General features: G+C 38.2%; 1 long non-coding RNA gene across 2 annotated transcripts; it reads right to left on the bottom strand.

The window, feature by feature from the left end:
• Positions 1-4819: 4819 nt before the first annotated feature.
• On the bottom strand, positions 4820-20707 carry LOC147378069 (uncharacterized). 2 transcript variants are annotated; one of them, XR_015149707.1, is made up of 4 exons: positions 20231-20707; positions 19295-19353; positions 17453-17577; positions 4820-5169 (listed from the first exon to the last, which is right to left on the bottom strand). It is a non-coding gene; the product is annotated as an uncharacterized LOC147378069 (long non-coding RNA). The 2 variants fall into 2 exon arrangements; XR_015149708.1 differs by having other exon boundaries at positions 17521-17577.
• Positions 20708-22451: the final 1744 nt, after the last annotated feature.

The raw sequence follows: 22451 nt of genomic DNA, 5'->3' as shown, positions 1-22451 counted from the left end.
GCCTATAATTCTTATATTACTAGACTCAGTTTGCTAGTATTTTTATAAGGATGTTATAAGTGACATTTCTCTGTAATTTTATTTTCTTGAGTTTGTGTGCTACCCTGATCTCAAAAAATGAACTGGGATATATTTCTTCTTCCTCTCTTTTCTGATACAATTTATAAAGAGTGGTCTTATTTATCCTTTAAATATTTCATGAAAATCACTAGACTTCAATTTTTATTTGGGGTGGGGGGAAAGTTTGAATAATGAATTTAACTTCTTTAAGAGATTCAGGGATATTCAGATATTCTATTTCTTATGTCAATTTTAATAAGTTGATGTTTTACAAACTTTGTCCATTATATCTAAATGGCCAAATTTATAGACCTAAAATTGTTCATAATATTTCTTGCTCGTTGTTTTATTATCTATAGGATTTACAGTGATATTTACTATTTTGTTCCTGATATTGAACACGTACATAGTTTCTGTGTTTTTAATTGATCATTCTTTGCCAGATACTTATTAAATTTCATAATTTAAAGAACTAGCTTTTAGCTTTCTTAATTTTGTCTACTATTATTTTATTTTCCAGACCTATCTAATCTGTTCTTTATTTTTGAGATGGCAACTTAGAATATTGATTTTAAGCCTTTGTTCCTTTCCATACAAGCTTTAAGTGTTACTTACTTCCCTATAGGCATTCTTTTATCTGATACCCATGCATTTTGTTATGTTGTGCTCTCATTATCATACACTTAGAAATATCTTCTAATTTATCCTGTGATTTTTTTTCCTTCAGTTCAGTTCAGTCGCTCAGTCATGTCCAACTCTTTGCGATCCCATGGACTGCAGCATGCCAGGCCTCCATGTCCATCACCAACTCCCAGAGTTTAATCAAACTCATGTCCATTGAATCGGTGATGCCATCCAACCATCTCATCCTTGGTCATCACCTTCTCCTCCCTCCTTCAATCCCTCCCAGCATCAGAGTCTTTTCCAATGAGTCATTTCTTCACATCAGGTAGGCCAAAGTATTGGAGTTTCAACTTTAGCATCAGTCCTTCCAATGAATATTCAGGACTGATCTCCTTTAGGATGGACTGGTTGGATCTCCTTGAAGTCCAAGGGACTCTCAAGAGTCTTCTCCGACACCACAGTTCAAAAGCATCAATTCTTTAGTGCTCAGCTTTCTTTACAGTCCAAATCTCACATCCATACATGAATACTGGAAAAATCATAGCTTTGAAGAAATGGACGTTTGTTGGCAAAGTAATGTCTCTGCTTTTTAATATGCTGTCTAGGTTAGTCATAACTTTTCTTCCAAGGAGCAAACATCTTTTAATTTCATCTTTGGCCCTTAGTTATGTAGAAGTACATTGTTTACTTTTCAGGAGGAGCTCAAGTCACCCAACTGCCATTGTGACGGCTCTATTCATTTTCCCTTGCCTCATATCCAGTGAGCAGGAGACTAGGACAAGATCTTCAAGGGCACAGGATGAAAAAAGTCACTCAACAAAAGGGGATCACTAACCAATATTTTACTGTATTCCTTATATGTCAGGTACTGGCTTGGTTTGGGGTGGATTATTCACCAGTGTTCTCTGCAGTGTTGTGACCAGAACAGTTCTGCCACACCTGAGCCAGATCAGAGTGGCCTTGCGAATCACGAAGTCTCCATTTATGGCCATGATGTTGTGTTTTGATGATACGGAAGATGCTGTGCCAGGTGATAGCAGTACTGTTAGGGAATCAGACCAAATCCAGGAACATACAGATTTCTACCAAAAAAATGGTGGTTTGTAGAATCATAGTTTCATTATTATTTTTAAATTTATTTTTCATTGGAGAATAATTGCTTTATAATATTGTGTTGGTTTCTGCCATATATTAACATGAATTGGCCATAGGTATATGTAAGTCCCCTCCCTTTTCAACCTTCCTCCCATCTCCCACTTCATCACATTCCTCTAGGTTGTCACAGAACACTGGATTTGAGCTCCCTGCATCATACAGCAAATTTCCATTGGCTGTCTAATTTTACATATGGTAATGTATATGTTTCAATGCTACTCTCTCAATTTGTTCCACCCTCTTATTATTGTTAAAAATTGTTACTTAAGTAGAAACAATAAACCAGCAGCAGACAACTGTCTTTTCTGGTGATAAGACATCAAGTTTTTTAAAACCTTAGCTTTATTTAAAAAGAATTTGGAGATCTTGAAGTCAGACTTGAGAACAATTTGTCAGAAATACAATACCTAAAAGTCACAATTAAAGACCTGAGAAGCTCTGAATTTTTACTTGGGTTTAAGGGGTTTGCCTGTTAGCTCAGTTGGTAAAGAATTTGCCTGCAATTCAGGAGGCCCCAGTTCAATTCCTGGGTCAGGAAGATCCCCTGGAGAAGGGATAGGATACCCACTCCAGTATTCTTGGGCTTCCCTGGTGGTTCAGCTGGTAAAGAATCCACCTGCAATATGGGAGACCTGGGTTCGATCCCTGGGCTGGGACAATCCCCAGAGAAGGGAATGGCTACCCACTCCAGTATTCTGGCCTGGAGGATACCATGGACTGTATAGTCCATGAGGTTGCAAAGAGTTGGACACAACTTTCAGTAAATCACCAAAATTTATTTTCAAAGAGATAAATCTGAATACTTGTAATTTTTTGAAAATTTATTTAATTGGAAAATAATTGCTTTACAATATTGTATTGGTCTCTGCCATACATCAACATGAATAAGCTATTATATATATGCCCCCTCCCTCTTGAAACTCCCTCCCACCTCCCACCCCATCCCATCACTCTAGATCGTCACAGAGCACTGGAATGAAACCTATCCCAAGAACTGAGCCTGCTTATCTCTCTTCTTCCTAAACAGGCCAATTTTCCCCACTCATATTTTTTTCTTTACAAAAGCAATATAATAAAGCCCACTCTCCTAATGTGTTTTTCCTTTCATCCCCTCTCCTGCCTGGACTCCAATAAGCCACTTAAGAGTTCATTATAATTGATATTCCTTTAACTATATTTTTCTGGGCTTTATTTTCTGACTCCATTTCCTAGATGATAAATCAAGACTTTGTCTTTTATTTTTTCCCACACACTAAACCTTCCTTCATCCTTTCCTATTAACTGTGAGGAATTATTTTTCATGTCCCCAGGCCAGGAACCGCTCCCCATCCCTCAGTCTCTTTCTTCCATCACAAAGGTTAAATTTCCTTTTAAGGTACAACAGTACTCTGTAGTAGACCATTCAAATGAATTTAAGTTTAAGTGAACCACTTATATCTGAAGGAGATCTCAGAACAATCCTCTCATCCAATGTGTCCCAAGAAAGATCATTATCTGATTAAAGTAGGCAAGCAAAAATATACTGGGTAATGTAAGATAGGCTTGTGGTGGTGGTGGTTTAGTCGCTAAGTCGTGTCCAACTCTTGCGACCCCATGGACTATAGCTTACCAGGCTCCTCTGTCCATGGGATTCTCCAGGTGAGAATACTGGAGTGGATTGCCCGTTCCTTCTCCAAAGACAGGCTTATACATAATGAATAATTCACTCTCAAGGATTTGATGGTTTACCCTGTTTAGCATTATTTTTATTAAGACATCATAATAAAATGTTCTCCCACTTTAGCATCTTAATATCAATGTTCTCCCACAGTCTCCTTTTAATATCACTGAACAAATTCAGTTGTGTCCTATCTATAAAACTACTTCTCAAGATCATGAAGCTGAAGCTGTGAAATAACCCTCAGCTGGGCGAGGTCGGGTAAGTCACTCAGCCTTTCAGTGCCTCAGCTTCCTCATCTGTGCACTAAAGATGTTAATAGCCATCTACTTCCCAGGATTATCTTGAGGCTCAAAAGTAATGATGTTATCCCTTTCACAAACTCTGGTCCAGCCACATCAACTAGTCTGCCATTCCCAGATGAGTTATCCAATGTGCTTACCTGTACACTCTGCCTTCTCCTTCTTGGCTCAGCAATGTCCTAGACACTTGAAAAGGCCCATGTAAATGTAAACTTCTCTGGCTAAAGTTCCGTCCTTCACCCCAGAAGCAGTAGTGGCTGCCTTCTGAGCCCCCATGCATTGCATGCAAATCTCAAGTAAAGCCTGAATCACAATATGACAACTTGTTTCCATGTGTGGATCCTTCTTTGGGTTTGTTAATTCTACAAGAATAAGCAAGTGTCTCAATTCCCTTTGTATCTACCACCTCTCATGATCTTAGGGTCTATTATAGAGCTTAATAAATATTTGACACTCAATCAATATTTGTTGACTTAAAATTGCTTTTACATTCCTTGCACCAATAAATGTCTAAATGAACCTGCTAAACTGATAAAGGCATAGCTTATTGTATAAAAATCAGAACAACATAGGCACTAATTCCACCACTACAGCTTCCACTTGTCGTAGCTATCAGAAAATCAAGATGCTGTTTCAGTAGCATATGGGACTATTTCCAAACCAAGAATTTTCGACAGTCCCCATGCTTCCCTGTTGGATTGTGTTAACTTGCTGTTGACCCATTTGCATTTCAGCAACTAGATCCTCCCTTGCTAATAATTCAGCTACATTAATTTTTCCATATTCAGGGTAGTATTCTCTCTCTAACCTCACTATTTGGGGTTTGTGAAATAGGATATTCATATTAAAACCAACAAGAATTTGTGGTTACGTGGCTTTCAGTACACCAGGAATGGAGTTCACATTTTTAATATTCTCAACCCATGTTGTTTGTATACCTCTACTGGATCATGTCTGAAATAAATTTTCTGAAATCTAGGTATTCATCATAGACCATAAAGTAAAATAAATTATAATTTATTTCTGGGCAATAAAGTAAGCTGAGGATGATGTGTTCCATCTTCTGATGGAATGCAAATTTACCATTAAAAGACAAATTCTTCACTTCCAAAGTTTGAATAGGGTGGTGCTTTAAAAAGCATTCCATCTGGTTAAATTTAGGGTGCTGAAAAAAGCCCACTATAAGAATATTCTCTGGCTCTGAACCCATAACATTTTTACTTGATTATGAACTGGATTCATTTTCATTTACTTGAAGCCCTTCCACATCACTGTTTTTTTCTCTTCTGCAACAAGGCAAAGTTGTCACCATACATGTTGACTTCAGTAATATTGTCTTCTCTGAATAATGCATTTCAGATCCATTGTTGCCTGTAAAAGAAAAGCTTGTCTGTACAGGCTGACATATTTAAAGGACGTTTCTAAAGAGTTTACTTGTATTTTTTTTTTTTTAAATTTTACTCATTCACTGGCCGATTCCTTCTCAGTCTCATTCTCTTTTTCTTTCCTACCTTGCCCTCCTACCTGACCATGTGACTCCCTGAATCTTATCCTATAAAGGTTCAATCAACAACCTTTTGTATCTCAGCTATTGCAATAATAGTTGTGACCTTCATCTCAGGATTCCTACTTTTAGTGGATTCCATATGGATAAAATTAAAATGAATAAATGAACCAACAGCCCAATCCATTCTACCTGCTGATTGATAGGCAAATTGATGACATTAGTGACCCATCCACTTTATACAAATGTTCAAAGGGTCTGTGGGTAGAGACCATACATATTATAAAGGAAAAGAATAAAGTCAAAGATGAAGTAAATGAAAATGCTGAAAAAAAAAAAAATCTATCTTGCTTCATCAACAGTCTTGCCAGAAAATTCAGTAAATTTCTGAAGGTCAACCAATTAGACCATGCAAATCTGGGGGCTCTCCAACAGAAAAGAAAGAGATTCACCTAGAAAGTCAAATGTTATTGACAAGTCTGTTAAAATATAGAGAAGTAAATTCGGCCCTATTTTAGAACTGTAAGGGAGTTCAGAGATAATCCTGTCCACACGGACTGGAAGCCTATCCCATTTCAAACACCAATGTATTTCAGTAGTGAGGCAAATTTTAAAGATTTAAATGGGTTCCAAATAGCCTAGATGGATGGATATTAAGGTCTGGTATTGTTGTCAAACAACAAAAAATATCATGTCTTTTTTATTATATCCTATGGAAAAGCTGTAAGGATGACTGAAAAAAATGAAGTGATATTTGTGTTTAAGTAGCTGTTCCTATCTTCATCCATTCACCTAACAAATGGTTGCTGTGCATTTACTATATGAAGACACTGTGCTTTCTGGTGAGATTATATAATAAGGTTACAATGGTGAGCTGGGTGTAAGAGGTTCTTTTCTTACAGAGCTAATCGTGTTAAATAGTACTTAAAATGTAGTAGGTACTGCTCTAAATACTTTATATATGTATTAAGCTATTACAAGCTTCCCTGGTGGTTTGGACAGTAAAGAATCTACCTGCAATGCAGGAGACCTGGGTTAAAGTCCCTTAGTTGGGAAGATACCCTGGAGAAGGTAATGGTTACCACTCCAGTATTCTTGTCTGGAGAATTCCATGGACAGAGGAGCCTGGTGGGCTACAGTCCCTGGGGTCACAAGAAGTCAGACATGACTAAGCAACTAACACTTTAACTTTAAGCTATTAAATCCTCACTACTTTTGAGAAATAGATTAGAGTCTCCAACTTACAGTTAAGGAAACTGAGGCATGGAAAGTAACTTGTTCAATGTCAGATAGCTAGTTTAAGTGTTAGAACTGCACTTTGAACACAGGTCACTTGGCCCCATCACTCATGCTCTTCACCCTTAGTGCATTGTGAGGAGAGGCAGGTATCAATCCGACAGTTATGTAAATCAGTGTGCAATCACAAAGTGAGATAGCTACTAGAAAAGAAAGGAAACGGAGTTCAGAGAGAACACAGGATAAAGAAGTCTTACCTTGGGGTAGGGGGTGGAGGGGTTAGCTGTCAGAGAAATGTCACTTAGGCCATGAAAGCTGAGTGTAACTTAACTTGGCATCAGGGAAGAACTTTCTAGTCAGGGATCAGTGTATGAAAACTCTTTGGTAGGAGGAAGTCTGGTAAGTGTGGGGAATAAACTGAGACTGAAGTGTCTGAAAGGCAAAAAAGGAAGGAGGAGTAGTGCAAGGTGCGGATGCAGAGGTAGAAAGAAGGCCAGTTCTAATGGAGCATCAGAGAATTAAAGCCACGTTAGGGCTTCCCTGATGGCTCAGTGGTAAAGAATCTGCCTGCCATGCAGGAGACTTGGGTTCCACCTCTGGGTTGGGAAGATTACCTGGAGAAGGAAATGGCAATCTATGCCAGTATTCTTGCCTGGGAGATCCCATGGACAGAGGAGCTTGGCAGGCTACAGTCCATAGGATCACAAGAGTTGAACACGCCTTACAGTGACTAAAGCATCACCATCACCAGTTTTAATTCTAAGTACATTAAGAAGCCACTGAAAATTTTAAGCTAGCGAGTGACACACTGATTGAAAAATCATTTGGGCTGCCATTTGGAAAAAGACCCAAGTGGATATAGGGTACCAGTTATACAGCCCAACCCTTGCAGTGGTCTAAGTAAGAACTGACTAGTTTTCTCATGAAATTACAAATTACTCATATCTCTATTGGCCAGGAATAAGAAGTCTTATTTTATATATTCTCTCTCCTAACTAAGGTGGCTTGTTTTTCAACTAAGCAGCTGAGTTGAACAAATTGAAAAGGTCAATAGGAAAATTACTCTAGAAACTGGTATATTACCTATATTTGATTTTTGCCTACTACTTTCCCATTCAGTTTGATTTACAGATATGGTTGCTTAGAGAAGATATAATCTAAGACTTCAGTTTCTATCAGAGATTCTCTAGTCTTGGAGATAATTATATCAGGCAGGCCAAGAACCAAAAATTATATCCAAATATAGACTCTATGATATTATGGAAGAAGACTGGATTTTAGAACCACATAGACTCACAACTTTCTAGCTATAGGAACTTAGGCAAATTATTCAAGCTCTCTTTGCCTTAGTTTCTCTGTATATAAAATGAAAATCTTAAAATCCACCTTATAGAATATCTATAAAAATTAGACATTATATATATTACAACCTAGAATATACTAGTTGCTCAATAAACACATATTACTGGACTCATTTTTTTAAAATTGATTGGCTCTCATTCTTGTCTGGAAAATCCCATGGATGGAGAAGCCTGGTAGGCTACAGTCACAAAGAGTCGTACACAACTGAGCAACTTCACTTTCACTTTCTGGATTCATCCATTTACTTGATTTCTTGAAGTTCTACTATTGACCAAACACTATGGTAGATGCTTAGGTATAGCTAGACAATATGATATAGATTCTACCATCTAGAAATATGATAGACAGTGATGGTAGCTATTTTCTACTTCTTCATTTTGAATAAAATCCCAATTTTTTGTGGAAGAGAGAATTTATCTAACCCCAGTATGAATCATGACTATGTAAGACAATGGTTAAGAATCCCATTCCCCTTTACCAATGACTCCTGAGATAGATGTGGAATCTCATCATAGTCAATGGGATTTAAGTAGCCTTGGAAGACTTCTGGGAACAATTTTCTTCCATGATAAGAACAGCCTCTCTTCCTCCAACCTTGTTTTCTGCTCCAAAATTATGCTTGAAGCTGCAAGAGTTCATCTTGAGACTACGAGGGGAGATACTATCAACTCACTGAGTATGACAAAGCAAGAAGCTCAGATCCTTGGTGGTTTCATTGAGTTGCAAAGCAAATTTAGGCCCTTCTGCTGAAGACTTGTCATTCACTAACAAGGTGTTAAGACTACTGGGATAGAAGTCTAAAGCAAATGGTTATATCAGTAAGTAGGCAATAGAAATACTACTCATTCCTTTATTCAGTGATAAACTTTTATTAAACATGTATCCAGGCAACCTCCATAGTCAAATGAATCTATCTTTCTTTTATGGTAAAATGTGAACCAAGAGGTGTAGGAGCAAACCAAGGAGTTGCATTGCCTGAGCAAACTATTCTGTCATTCTATTCACAGTTACCACTTTGCTCCCTCAACAGGCAAAGGAGTAAAATCCTGTTGGCTAGAAGCAACACTGCCCAGTGCTTCCAGGGGGAAATTACACTCCATCCTGCAACTAAGAGGGCATTTAAAGAAAGACATAAACTGCATACTAGCCAGTATTTTTCTGGCAAAAATCTTTCTTACCACAAAAAGAAGCCTATGCCTTCAAAACATTATAGGATTCTCAAGGTTTGGCCACCGTGATAAACTTAATATTATTTCCATTCTGTTTCAGGATTTTGCTGGGACAAAATTATTTGGTGATTTAACTTGTTTGTTTGTCTTATTCTTAGATAAAGTGTAAGTGGACATCCAATAGAACTTGACAGTTTTCTTCCATGAGCGTACTATAAAAATTACAGCATTTCCATAGGAATGTGATTAATGTCAAGCATTGGAGCCAATGGCGTGGCTCTCCTGCTGCCTCTCCACCTGTCTCCTGCCAGGTGAGCATATCCAGCCACTGTTCCTCCTGACTGCCAGATGATGCTCTCCTGCTGATCTGTCCACATGTTTGGTGGTATCTTCATAAGATCTTACCACCTGTTAAGAACTGACTCCTCAATTCTTTCAAGTGTATTCTTCACTTTGAACTGGATTTTAATGTGCTGCATAGAAGTGTCATTTCTCTAAAGGAATCCTTAGGAAAATTCAATCCCATTGAGAAGAACAATCAATGATGGGATGATCAAGATTGAGTACAGAGTTTTTAGTATAGCAAATTGCTTGCTTTACCATTTCACCTTCAAAATCCTCAGTTAATCTATGAGATAAGAGAAGCAGCTACTATTGTTCTCATTCTATGAGGAATCCAAGACAATGAAAGCATAATCAATATGCTCACAACTCACTGCTAGCTAACACTACAGCCTAGTTTTTTGTTTGTTTGTTTTAACTTCCTAACCCCATGCTGTATCACTTGCCTCTAAATAAAATGACACAAGTACTTTGGGCTTCTTTAATTAGTTTGCAGGAAAGAAAATTGTTTGCCATAAATGAAATCCAGAATAGCCATAGTAAAGGAACACCCAGAGATGTCGTCTATAGAGAAAAAGAGTGGGCATAAAACATGATGGATACTTCGCGTATAAGTTCTGAGATCCAGAGTCTCACCTGAAATCAAGAGTGAGTTTGATGTTGCCCCTTCCCACCATGAAAATTGCTGCTCTGTACAAATTAGCATTTTGCCAGCCAGCTGAGATGGGGCAGAAACAATTGGTCTGCAGTCAGCCAGAAAGAAAAACAGCAGCCAAAGTGCATAGTGTTACTTTTCCCACACTGAATGAGGCATTAACTTCGAAGTCTCTGACCCTTTAAATCTGTGTGACAATAATTAATGGGAGAGAGATAACTAATATTTAGATTTGCCCTCAAAATCCTAACTAATAAGAACCCAGGTTACATAAGGAGACATGAGAGTCTCACCGTTTCCTGCATTTGTTTCCAGCAGGTGAGGTATTAATTTCTTTTTCACTATGCTTGAGCTCCTATCTATTCCAACAATGTTGTCACATGCTGGGTGGGAGCAAATGGTTGGGAATCTGAATGAAGAGAGAAAAAGTTCAGTTTTGAGGATTTACTCATTATCTGCTAGTGACTCTGGCCTCTGGTAGGAGACAAAATCTCTTTAATTGACCTTAAAAATACATCCTTTTTATGCTGTGCATTTTCCTAACCTTATTTTAGAGCACTGGCAACTCTTCGATAGTTGGGCAACACACTCTTAGAAATCAGTTCCCTTCTCTTGGTTCAAATGTCTTTGTTTAAAAAAAAAAAAAAAAGCTATGTTGAGCTAGATCATTGGTTTCCACAATCAAAATCTCCTGCATTAGAATCTTTTCAAAATACAATGCCTCTTTCACTCTCAACTCCTCAACTTACTGAATAAGGAAGTCTGAAAAGGAATCTATTTTTAAGGAGTTTCCCAAATAATTATGATGCTCAACTCAGGTTGAAAACCACTGGATTACTTAATCAATATTGTTATTTAATCTAAATTATACTATCTCTAGGCTTCCAGTGATCTCTTCATTCAACAAAAACAATGCCTGATATAGAAGCCAAAAATGGACATTGTATCACACTCTATTCAGTCCCTCCAGATAAATATCATAGGAGACATGGCTGTGGTTTGATAGGAAAATTTAAATTTATGGAGAGGATGGGTGACCATATTTTTGGAAGAATATTCTAGGCCCATAAGAAACCAAATACCAAACATGTTTAAACTTGTTGCAACAAATTAAAGATCATATGTTCTTTAACTATTCAAAAATGGTTTCTCTCTTTTCCCGTCACCTATTTTCATTTGATTTTGTAATAACGTTTTGGTGCTCTATTCAGTAAAAGTGAGAGAAAGGTAGTCTTTAAAATGTTATGTCTTTCTTCTTAATGTTTTCTAATACAAAGCAGCTTAAGTCTTTACCTTAAGCCTGACTTAGCCATATCTCCTGTTCTAGCTGATTATTCAGTAATAGAATGCTCTCTAACTTTCATTCCCCTTACCAGTCAAGTCCACTCAAAACTAATTGATAAACTGGAGAAGGTAAGAACGAAGCTGCCTTCTGATTTGCTTTTGTTTCACCTTCAAAGACACTGTATTATATTGCTTCTCCAGGTCTTCAAATAGAAAAACCCAAGATTTAACCTCAAAATTTTCTCAGTAATTTCCAACAAAGTGAAACTTAAAAACCTCACTGGTAGAAGAGAGGATAAGAATTTGTTTCAAGCTTCAAAAAGTGGCAAAGCAAGCAGCACAATCACTTCATTCAACAAGAATTTCTGGAACTGCTATATAATGTGCCTGGCACCATGCTAAGTGCTATGGATACAACAGTGAACAAGAAAGAATCTTCAAAATTTTGGCACTGCTAAAACCAAGGATTCTTTTATACAGGGTAGATATAGCTTACAAAATATTAAAATAGTGTCTTACATTTATGTAGTGCTTTATACATATGTCACCATTTGACAATTATAATACTCTCTGAGACAGGCAGAGCAGGTATTATTCTCGTTTCGTATTTACTAATGGCAATGTTAAGTTAGTAAGCACAGATACTTCCTCTATAGAGCACTATGCTAAGCATTGTAGACAAATCTTACATTAGCATGATTTTTATCCCCATTTTATATTTAGAAAACTGACATTTAAGAGAGGTCACATAGTGAGTGAAGGAACAGAGCCAGGACTTGAACTCAGGTCTGTGTTTTCAGAGTCCATATGCTTAAAAAGTTTGCTGAATTCTGAAAGATTATTTGTCCAGAGTAATCTGGCTACTAAGCACCAGTTTTGATCCATAATTTCTGATTCCATTTATAAATATCTATTGAAGATACTCTGTATAGAAAAACACAGCTTCTGTAGAGAGGAAAGATTCCATTGTTTTTAATTTCAAGTAACTCAGAATGGACTTTAGGAAGAATGTGGCCTGTTAGGGAAAGAGTCAAAAGTCTTTCCTGTCTGTTAATGAATAATATTATTTATTTGTGAACATGTAAAATGCAAATAATAATTTTTGAATTTCAAATAATTAGAAGCTCCTTGACTTTCAAGGAAACAGTCACAGAATCAAGCTATGTACAATAGAGCAGAACAAAAGTGAAGCTAATAGAATATGCACATTTAAAAAAGAAATGAATGAGTACATTGCTGGGCCCTAGATCTCTATATCCAATACTGACATTAAAAAGAGAGAACGGCCAAAATTACAGGAAAGTGCTACCAAGAGCTTCTACCAAGAACCTATGGACTGCAAAGGTAATGTGGTCTTGACATAGATTACTTTCAAAATTATAGCAACACCTCCAAGGTTTATATGGAAAATCCAGTATCTTATTTAGTACTTATGTGTTCATCAAATATGCTACAATAACCATCCTAGCTTAAAAATGTCATAGTCCAATCCTTCATTTAGAAAAATGAAAGGTAAAGTGAAGAAAAGCAGCGTAGCAATTATTCTCCATGGGAAAAATGACTATAAATTAAGAGCACCTCATAAATTATTTGCAGACATGTCTCTATTAGAATGAAATAAGATCTTTCAGAGGATAACACACCTGTGCCATGGATAATTGCCCTCATTCACAAATAATAAGTGGTCCACCAGATGTTTAGCCCCATACAGACATATGCAAGGCAAAGCAGTAGGAGAGGGTGTTTCAGTTCATACCAGAGACGATCCTTTTTTATCTTTTACAAGCTCTCATGCTGTGTCAGCAGCTTATTTAGTAAGGTAACCAAAATCAAAGAGGATTCCCACTGTTAAGTACTAACATTTTATTTTAGTTATTAAACTTACAGGTAGAGAAAACCACAGAATCATTAGAAACCTTAAGTTTATATTAGATGCCTACATTTCTTTTGTTTGCTTTTTTAATTTTGACAGATGCAAACAAAGATTTTCTTAAATTTCAAGGGTCTCATCAAAATGAAAAAGACTGCAAAGCTAAATTAAAATTCAATATATGACTAGAATCAACTTTATCAAATGAATGATTCCATTTTGGAAAATAAATATTTGGCCCCAAACTACCACTCCTGTTCTTTGCAATATTTTAATGTATCAAAAGACATTATCTTGTTATGTGGCAGCCTGGATGGGAGTGGAGTTTGGGGGAGAATGGATACATGTATATGTATGGCTGAGTCCCTTTGCTGTTTCACCTAAACTATCACACATTGTTTGTTAATCATCTATACTTCAATACAAAGTAAAATTCAAAAAAAAAAAAGACATTATCTAAAATAAAGACTGATACAGTTTTTAAAATACTGGCAGTTATTAAAATATTGTATTTATTCATTGGGTCATTTGGTGTTTAGCAGTGGCCTAGGTATAATTGACAGTGAATACAGATGACTTCACATGTTACTTTGCTACAGAAGTATATGTTCAGAACAATTGAAACCTTAACTTTAAACTATGTGCCACTATTATAAATATTATAGAACTGGTGTGTATTAAGTCTCTTCAGTTCAGTTCAGTTCAGTTCAGTCTCTCAGTCGTGTCTGACTCTTTGCGACCCCATGAATCGCAGCACGCCAGGCCTCCCTGTCTACCACCAACTCCCAGAGTTCACTCAGACTCACGTCCATTGAGTCAATGATGCCATCCAGCCATCTCATCCTCTGTTGTCCCCTTCTCCTCCTGCCCCCAGTCCCTCCCAGCATCAGAGTCCTTTCCAATGAGTTAACTCTTTGCATGAGGTGGCCAAAGTACTGGAGTTTCAGCTTTAGCATCATTCCTTCCAAAGAAATCCCAGGGCTGATCTCCTTCAGAATGGACTGGTTGGATTTCCTTGCAGTCCAGGGGACTCTCAAGAGTCTTCTCCAACACCACAGTTCAAAAGCGTCAATTCTTTGGCGCTCAGCTCTCTTCACAGTCCAACTCTCACATCCATACATGACCACAGGAAAAACCATAGCCTTGACTAGACACACCTTTGTTGGCAAAGTAATGTCTCTGCTTTTGAATATGCTATCTAGGTTGGTCATAACTTTCCTCCAAGGAGTAAGCGTCTTTTAATTTCATGGCTGCAGTCACCATCTGCAGTGATTTTGGAGCCCAAAAAAATAAAGTCTGACACTGTTTCTACTGTTTCCCCATCTATTTCCCATGAAGTGATGGGACCAGATGCCATAATCTTCGTTTTCTGAATGTTGAGCTTTAAGCCAACTTTTTCACTCTCCACTTTCAATTTCACTTTCATCAAGAGGCTTTTTAGTTCCTCTTCACTTTCGGCCATAAGGGTGGTGTCATCTGCATATCTGAGGTTATTGGTATTTCTCCCAGCAATCTTGATTCCAGCTTGTGCTTCTTCCAGCCCAGCGTTTCTCATGATGTACTCTGCATATAAGTTAAATAAGCAGAGTGACAATATAAGTCTCTTCAGTCATATCCAGTTCTTTGAAACCCCATGGACTGTAGCCTGCCAGGGTCCTCTGTCCATGGAATTTTCCAGGCAAGAATACTGGAGTGGTTTGCCCTTTCTTACTCCAGGGGATGTTCCTGACCCAGGGATCGAACCCACACCTCTTGTGCCTCCTGCATTGGCAGGGGGATTCTTCATCACTGAGCCATTGGGGGAAGCCCAATGATTACATCTAAAAAATAAATAATAATTTATTATATTTGCAACCTCATCACTTAAAGCATTTGCAAGCAGAGGTATAATAAATGTATTTTTAGTCATGCCAGTGGACTATCAAGATCAATATAACATCTCTCTCATTTACATCAAAGGAGATGTTGTGTGAAGATAACATCTCCTTCCATGATGACAAACTCAAAGGAGCGCAGTGAATCCACCCTGAAGTATCCAGGAGCTTTGTTAATAATAATACATCTATAGTATTGACATCTAGCATTCTTTCCTCTCTGAAGCTGGGAAATGCTCCCAGGCATACACCATCATATACATGCATACACAGTGTATGGGAACTTCCATACTTCTATATGACTCTACTGCTAGAGTTAAATAGCCCAGGAGAAGACACTCGATGTTAGCTAGACCAGAGTCCTTAAAAGAAAGTCAGCCTCCTGCTTTGGAAGAGCCTTTGGTAAGGGGCCAAAATCTTGGAAGAACCAAGCCTGCAGGGAGAGTGTGTGAAACCAAAAGGCAGAGGAGAAGCAGTGATGAGAGACAAAATGAGTCCTGAGGTATGTCTGGTCTCTGGTTCCAGCTGCTCCTATGACTCTGTTGAATCCCCATTCTCCCAGTTTAGTTGTGCAAATTGTACTTGGATTCCATGAAATAATAATACCTTTCTGGCCTAAAGCTAGCTTGATTTCTATAGCTTATAATCAAAGAGACCTAATAAATCGTATTAAGCATATGTAGCCTGTAAGTGAACTTTCAAGCATTTTCTTTCAAACTTCAGATGGACTTACATACAATTTAAAATTCAAGCACAATATAAGCAGTGTGTTTCTGTGTGTGTGTTAGTTGCTCAGCTGTGTCTGCCTCTTTGTGACCCCATGGATTGTAGCTCTCCAGGCTCCTCTGTCCATGGAATTCTCCAGGCAAGAATACTGGAGTGGGTTGCTTTTCCCTTCTCCAGGGTATCTTTCCAACTAAGGGATTGAACCCTGGTCTCTGGCATTATGGGCAGATTCTCTACTTTCTGAGCCACTAGGGAAGCTAAAATACAAGCAGAGTCAGAGGTAAAACTGAGCATAGTACATCTAATGGAAGAAAAGCAGCAAGTATCACCAGGGTGAACAGATTTTTGCAATGGAGATGACAAAGCAGTTTTATCAAGGATAAAAGGAAAGTAAAGCATGAAGAACACCAGAGTCCTTCAAGGGGCGGTGTTTACAGTATACACTGAAGCAAGGGAGTAATGTGGTGAAAATAACATTTTAGAAAAATTACAGGTGAAGGATTAGAAAGAAAAAGAATAGGAAATCAATGTAGGGATCTCTACAGTTGACTTATAGTGATGGGATTGAGAAGAAAGAACCAAAAGAGTTCATATTTCATAAGAATAATTGATTGGGAGGCAGTGAGGATGTGAGAAATGATGCTTATTACATTACATGTAAGTCATAAATTTCTCTCCATTTTAGAGTATAATATGGTGGCAGTTGTGGTTTAGTTGCCGTCACGTCCAACTCTTGAAACCCCATGGACTGGGGCCCACCAGGCTCTTCTGTCCATGGAAATTCCCAGGCAAGAATACTGGAGTGAGTAGCCATTTCCTTCTCCAGGGGATCTTCCCAACCCAGGGATTGAAACTGTATCTTCTGCATTGCAGGTGGATTCTTTATCCACTGAGCCACCACGGAAGCAATATCTACACACATATATGTACTTTACACATGTACATATATTTTAATCTTCACAACTACCTTACAGGGTAATACATAATCCTTATTTTAACTGAGAAAAATTAAGCTTAGAAATATTACATTAAAATTGTTTATATATATGCATATAAATATAAATACAACAAAATACAAATATATATACATATACATATATGAGAGAGACCTGAGATTCAAATCCAAACCCATTTGACCTATTTCACGATGCCTCTCAAGCCTAATTCGATTCAGAAAACAAAGGAAAGGAAGAAGCCCACATAAAATGGAAACAGCCTGAAGGCAGTTAGAAATATAAAGTAAATAATCTTTCTTAAAATACCATATAATTTCAGACTAATACAATGTGAGCTTTGAAAATGTGTGTGCATCAGAGATAAATGTGAAATGTTGTAACAAATATGTTACAACACACAATGGTTAGAACAACTGAGCTACAGCAGCGCATAATCCAATAGCAGATGACAGGGAAATAGATGACCTTATTTCAGCTTAGTGAGAGCAGGAATTACGTCCGTTTGGCTCATCCCTATAACCCCAGGATAGAGCTAAGAGCATCACATAATATTTCAATTAATATTTTTTTAAATTTTGAGTTAATTGAGAAAAACTTTGAAGACTTGATATAAGTCAAAGAGGCCTTAAAATGATAAACAGAAAGAAGAAAAACTCGACAAATTTAAGATAGTCACCTTGCAGATATGGAGTGGACAGGAAGAAGTCTGAGAAGGGTGTAAGAGTCCTACAGAGGTCCACTTACTGCTTTTATTTTGAAGAGCTCTGCAGGTTAAAGAGGAAACCAGGCCCTCATGAAAAGCTGTAGGAAGCAAACACGAAAACCATGGATTTTTCAAACTTCTTTCATGCTCATTTCTTCCCATCATATTTACACTTCGTAATTTCAGGTGCTGCCTGTTCCTGGGAAAATGCTTCTCAGATGCCAGCTTCAGGCAAACAGTGGTTGGACAAGGTTTTTGTTTATTTGGGTGTTTTGGGGTTTGACGTTTCTTTTTTTTTTTTTTTTTAGTGGATTCAGATATCACAATCTGCCACAAATGATAAGTTGATGGCTCCTCAAATTGTTTTTCCTTATCTAAGTATGTTAATAAAAGGTTCTAGGTTCTTCTGTGTTTTATCTTATTCAGCTAGACCTACAGCCAAAATCAACAGCAAAAATGTGAGAGTAACTCTGCTGGACTTAAATCATGAAGTTATAACTAACATTCAATACATTTAGCTGTTTTCAGAAAAAAATCATCCATGTTAACTTTTTCCAAATGAAATTATATACAATCATGCCCTCACCCCGCCAAGAAGAAAATAATAATAAAAATCAATGTGATATGGAGAAGATGGAGATGTCATGCATGCACCTTCAGAGATCCCAAGTCATCTCCTGAATTGTTTGGGTTCCTGGAACCTTAAATCCCAAAAAATACTAAGTAAAATATGAAGTCCTTAATCAACTGACAATGTTAAGTCACAATAAAGAATTCACTTGAATTTTCTAGTGAAAACTGAAAGTGTTAGTCATTCAGTCATGTCCGACTCTTTGCAACCCCATGGATTGTAGCCTGCCAGCCTCTCTGTCCCTGGGGATTCTCCAACCAAGAATACTGGAATGGGTTGCCATGCCCTCCTCCAGGGGACCTTCACAACCCAGGGATCGAACCCACTGCAGGCAGATTCTTCACCATCTGAGCCACCAGCAGGTAGTACTTAAAACAGTGATTCTCAAATATTGGTGTGCACCAGAAACACTTGAAGGGCTTGTTAAAATACGCATTGCCAGACCTCAGTCCCAGTTTTTGTTTTGGTAGATCTGAGGTACAACCTGAGATTTGCATATCTAACAAGTTCCCAGGTAATGTTGACGCTCCTAGCTCAGGGATCACACTTCAAGAAGTTAAGTTATAATCATTAACTGTTCCTCTAACAGGATCTATGGCAGGCAGAATAACCACCCCTTAAAGTCAAGGCTATGGTTTTTCCAGTGGTCATGTATGGATGTGAGAGTTGGACTGTGAAGAAAGCTGAGTGCCGAAGAATTGATGCTTTTGAACTGTGGTGTTGGAGAAGACTCTTGAGAGTCCCTTGGACTGCAAGGAGATCCAACCAGTCCATTCTGAAGGAGATCAGCCCTGGGATTTCTTTGGAAGGAATGATGCTAAAGCTGAAACTCCAGTACTTTGGCCACCTCATGAGAAGGGTTGACTCACTGGAAAAGACTCTGATGCTGGGAGGGATTGGGGGCAGGAGGAGAAGGGGACGACAGAGGATGAGATGGCTGGATGGCATCACCGACTTGATGGACGCGAGTTTGAGTAAACTCCGGGAGTTGGTGATAGACAGGGAGGCCTGGCGTGCTGCGATTCATGGGGTCGCAAAGAGTCAGACACAACTGAGTGACTGAACTGAACTGAACTGAACTGAAAGATGGCCACATCCTAAGATCTGAAACCTATGAATATGTTACAATACAAGTACAGGACAATTAAAGTTGCAAAAGAAATTAAAGTTGCTTGTCAACTGACCTTGAGATAAGGAGACTAGCCTGGATTATTCAGGTGGGTCCAATGTAATCACAAGGGTCCTTAAATGTGGAAGAAGGAGGCAGAGGATCATATGAGAGGTCTACCAAATTTCTACTAAGTCGAATAAAATATTTATCATTGACATAAGCCAAAAAAATTTTACTTTCAAGGTCTTAAGTCCTAGGAAGCAACTGGTAAGATCAGCTACTCCAGACCAATTAATGATCTTTCACTATAGTCACTTCGGAATTCCCAAGACACCTTAAAGAACGTTTCCTCAACTAAGTAAGTAATTCCCACACTTTTGAAAACACTGGCTTGGAAAAACAATAAAACAAACTCATAGACTTAGTCTAATGTCTAATGGCTTACTCCAAAAGTACATATATATTCCCTGAAACAATGTTATTTTTCCAATTAAAATTCATGAATCATAGTCAGTAATGAAAGGAATTTGGAGGACTTTGAGATCTAAAGTGAATAAATAAATTACATATTTTTAAGCAGTATTTATAGACTCAGGTTCATTCACATAATTATAATGAAGAACAAAGTTTCAGTCTGAAGATTAAATAGAAAATTCAAAAGAGTCTTATGTGAAAGTTAAAGCAACTTTTTCATTTTCCTTGCCTAGTCCATTTCACATCTTCAGTAGTCACTTTCCAAACACTGCCTATTAAAAAACTTCTCTGTAAATACTGGGCAGAAACCCACACATGGGAACGGCATGCAGAACTCTTTGAAAACATGCCCAAAAATTCATCCCCTGCTACTCAAACAAGTTGGAGAGGGTTCAGAGAAAATCTGGAAAATTAACTTTAGGAGGGAAACTTAAAGAAGCCCAAGTTTTTCATTTAGCAGGAGATACAAGTGAAAAGAGAATCTCAAAATCATTTTAATGCAGAGATTTGCAACTGTGGTATGGAAGCGATTTACCTTGGGCACTTGTTAACACACTCCAGCTCCACACACTCTGACTCGGTGGTTCTGAATTCAGACTCAGGAATGGATATTTCTGTTAAGCACCATGATGATGCTATTGCATGTGGTTCCTGGACCACACTTGTTGAAAAACATGTTGAGAAATGCTTACTAAATAAGTATAAGAGGAGCCCACACAGCTGTTCTGAATCTCTGCCACAAAACAAGTGAAATCCATTTAAACTGCATGAGACATGGTTCCAGAGTGAAAAAAGAACTCCCTGACTGAGTTAGTTGTTAAAGGTGGCACAACAAAGCAGTTGTGTGACAGTAACTGAGTGAGGACAACTGACTGAAAAGAGAGAAAAGAATGGTTGTTCTTAAGGAGTTTACAGCCTAAGCTAGTGGTTTTCAAAGCACAAAGATAGCTGGGAGCTTGTTAAAATAGGCAAAGTATCAGGACCCACTCCAGACCTACTGAATCAGAAACTCTAGAGTCGGGGTCCAAAATCTGATTATAATGAACAAAATGTGAGAATCACTGATTGGAGGAAAGAAAATGATAAATATTAACAAAGTTACACAAATAAGACACGTGATGTGGAAAATGGAGTGTTCTAAAAGCCTGGCTTCCTTGCTCAATAGCTTTGTGAGCTTAGGCAAGTTATTTAGTCATGTTGAGCTCCAGTTTCTTTGGTGGTTCTAACTGCTTCACTTACTTCATTAGAAAAACAAAGAGGGTCAAATGAGAGAAGGTACAGCTACATACACAAGCTCAGAGAGTGGCTAGATTGGATAGAATCATTTATTCCTCCTACAAACACAGAGCACTTACCATGTGCCAATCTTTTTTTTTTCCCCCACACTGGATACAAAAACAAATTACTTCTGCCATCCAGTAGTCCACTGTTTGAACTTGATCCTGAAAGACTTCAGTGGAGGAACAAGGCAACCAGAACTTTGAAGAGACTAAACCATTTTGGTGAAGAGCAGGACACTGTAAGCTCCACACAGTAGAATCTAAATAGCCAAGGACAAAAGCCTTGTCTTATTCAATCCTATGATGGTGAAACAGTAGAGTGAAAAAGCTGGCTTAAAACTCAACATTCAAAAATGAAGATCATGGCATCCAGTCCCATCACTTCATGGCAAATAGATGGGAAAACAATGGAATCAGTGTGAGACTTTATTTTCTTGGGCTCTGAAATCACTGTGGACAGTGATTGCAGCCATGAAATTAAAAGACGCTTGCTCCTTGGAAGAAAAGCTATGACAAACCTGCTGCTGCTGCTGCTAAGTCGCTTCAGTCGTGTCCGACTCTGTGTGACCCCATAGACGGCAGCCCACCAGGCTCCCCCGTCCCTGGGATTCTCCAGGCAAGAACACTGGAGTGGGTTGCCATTTCCTTCTCCAATGCATGAAAGTGAAAAGTGAAAGTGAAGTCACTCAGTCCTGTCTGACTCTTTGCGACCCCATGGACTGCAGCCTACCAGGCTCCTCCGTCCATGGGAGTTTCCAGGCAAGAGTACAGTATATTAAAAAGCAGAGACATTGCTTTGCCAACAAAGGTCTGTATAGTCAGAGCTATGATTTTTCCAGTAGTCATGTACAGATGTGAGAGTTGGACGATAAAGAAGCCTGAGTGCCAAAGGATTGATGCTTTCAAACTGTGGTGTTGGAGAAGACTTTTGAGAGTCCCTTGGACTGCAAGGAGATCAAACCAGTCAATCTTAAAGAAAATCATTGAATATTCATTGGAAGGACTGATGCTGAAGCTCAAGCTCCAATACTTTGGCCATCTAATGCAAAGAGCCAACTCTTTAGAAAAGACCCTGATGCTAAGAAAGATTGAAGACAGGAGAAGGGGATGACAGAGGACAAGATGGTTGGATGGCATCACCAACTTAATGGACATAAGTTTGAGCAAGCTCCGGGAGATAGTGAAGGACAGGGAAGCCTGGCATAGCATACTGCAGTTCATGGGGTTACAAAGAGTCAGATACAACTGAGTGACTGAACACCAGTAACAATCTCCCTAGCATCTAGAGCTGTGCCTGACATGTAAAAGTCACTTAAGTACTTGCGGAAGTGAGGGCTACTGGTTACATTCCAGAGGAAAGGTTTGAAAGTTGGGTGAACAGGCAAATAAATATACATGTCTAATAGAACTGATGATTCCACTAGACAGTAATGAAAAATGAAGATAATTGGGGAAGAGAAATGAAAGGGATTGAAG

Source organism: Bos grunniens, chromosome 2 (assembly GCF_055505025.1).
Source record: "Bos grunniens cultivar Pamir isolate PY7600 chromosome 2, Bosgru_T2T1.0, whole genome shotgun sequence".
Lineage (NCBI taxonomy): Eukaryota > Metazoa > Chordata > Mammalia > Artiodactyla > Bovidae > Bos > Bos grunniens.
This window is presented reverse-complemented; position numbering and strand designations above follow the sequence as displayed.